Source organism: Aplysia californica, unplaced genomic scaffold (assembly GCF_000002075.1).
Source record: "Aplysia californica isolate F4 #8 unplaced genomic scaffold, AplCal3.0 scaffold00805, whole genome shotgun sequence".
Classification (NCBI taxonomy): domain Eukaryota; kingdom Metazoa; phylum Mollusca; class Gastropoda; order Aplysiida; family Aplysiidae; genus Aplysia; species Aplysia californica.
The window spans coordinates 219,084-221,226 of NW_004798075.1; positions in this window are offsets into that span (position 1 = coordinate 219,084).

The following is a 2,143-nucleotide window of genomic DNA, read 5'->3' on the forward strand; positions in this document are numbered from 1 at the left end:
CACACACACACACACACACACACACACACACACACACACACACACACACACGCACAATGCACAAATACATGTAAAATACCCCCACTCTCGCTTTGTACATGTCATTCCGGGAGTAGCAGTTCCTTTTGTTATGCATTAATTGATTGTACTGAATGGCCTATTGTTCTTCGACTTTTATTACAATTGTTAGACTGAAGTTTGCCCTTCTCTTCTTCAATGCCCCAGGCCAAAAGCTAACCCCTTAGATCAACAACAATACTATGATTGTCAGCCGGTTCTCTTAAACACAACGTACTTAATGGCGCTCATATAACCTTATGCAGTTGCGAGCGCCGTAAAACCTCTACTTAATAAAAAATATTTAAAAAACACCGTACAATACCGTGTGTGTACGACAAAAACAATACAATGAACGACAGACTTTCTCACAGGAAGAAACAAAACAAAACAAACAACAACAACAACGACGGCAACTTCAACAACAAAAACTACAATTTATATCACGTATCATGAGCCTACACGTATAATATACACCAACAGTACAAACACAGTTTTTCAGTTAAGATATCGATTTTAATTAACATGCAAATTGGAGGGTGTTCTTTTTTTTTCTTTTTTTTTTTTTTTTTTTTTGGGGGGGGGGTTATTAATTGCTTTAACATTCTGGGGAAAGGCCCAGTACACATAAAAAGTTCAAACGTTGGTATTCCGATTATAAAATTACATTTTTTTTCTCATTTCTAAAGGAGAGGGGGTGCGTATTTGTGTGTATGTATATGCTAGTGCTTTCTTCTATATGTGTGTGTGTGTGTGTGTGTGTGTGTGTGTGTATGTGTTTGTTTGTTTGTGTGTGTCTGTGTGTGTATGTGTTAGTTTGTTCGTGAGTGAGTGTGCGCGCTTGCGGTCGTGCATGTAAGTGTGCGTCTGTTGGTATGAGTTAGTGTTTGTTTGCACGCTTATTTGTTCTGTGTCCAGATATTATGCAACAGCCTGTTGAAATGAATGTTTCCGTCTGTTTTGCAATACAATACCCATGGGTGAGCCCTATGTACAATTTTCTCCATTGTACGCAATGCACACCGAATGACTTGCATAAAACTGCACATAATAGGTCGTGGTTCAGCCTATTTCGCTTCTTTTTTTTAATTCCAAACAAAGCAGTCATGACCATAGACGTATAATTATTTTCTATAGAACATGTCGTATTCTTGGAAATTCGGTTTTGTAGTCGACTTCGCTTGTGTTGATTTAACTTGAGTTGATTTCCGGTAAAGATGATTTTTTTTCTCGGGTCCCCAGCACCTTTTCTTCTTTACAAACCACAACGTTTAAGTTGAGTACATGTATTGCTTTTTGGAGTATGTGTATCTATAACTCTAAAAGTCTTGTCATTAAATTCCTGCATGCGATTGAATGATGCAGCTGATGTGATAATATGTACATTTTGTTAGTTTAACCTTTCTTTTCATATTGAATTTTAATGAGAGCAATGTATAATTAATTTTTATGTATACCTACATAATGTGTTTTCACGGCCCTGTACAGACGACAGACATTTCCCTTTGGTACAATAAAGTATCTATCTCTTAACTTGGACTCTTTCTCGGGGTTCAGCACTTTTTCTTCTTTTGAGATCCCTACGGGTTAAGTTGAACTTCGGAAGAGTAGATCTTTTTTTCCCCACTGCCCCAAGGACATGAACTCATCTGTAGACTACATTACTATGAAACGCACCATTTGACTTACTAACTGATCTGGGGCTAAATGATGGACATGGGACCACGGTGTCGCGCGCGCACTAGACTATAGCGAAACTGGCGTTTTGAGATTTGTCCTTCGTTTAGGAGACTTTGGTTTTCAAGCTTCGCAGGGAACTGTTTTTAAGGGGGAACAAAGAGCGGCGGCCATGACAGTGCACGGTCTATTTAATGCATACAATGTATATATCTATGTCCGAGACACAGCGGTTTACAAAGGCTGTTAGAAGTTATTATGTCCCTTCTTATTTATATTATGCTCTAAAATTGTACATGTATTCGTAGGTACAGGGTAAACAAACAGGGGTTCCCTGGTTTGGATAAGTTTATCTATCTCTCTTTCTGTTCTCTCTCTCTCTCTCTCTCTCTCTCTCTCTCTCTCTCTC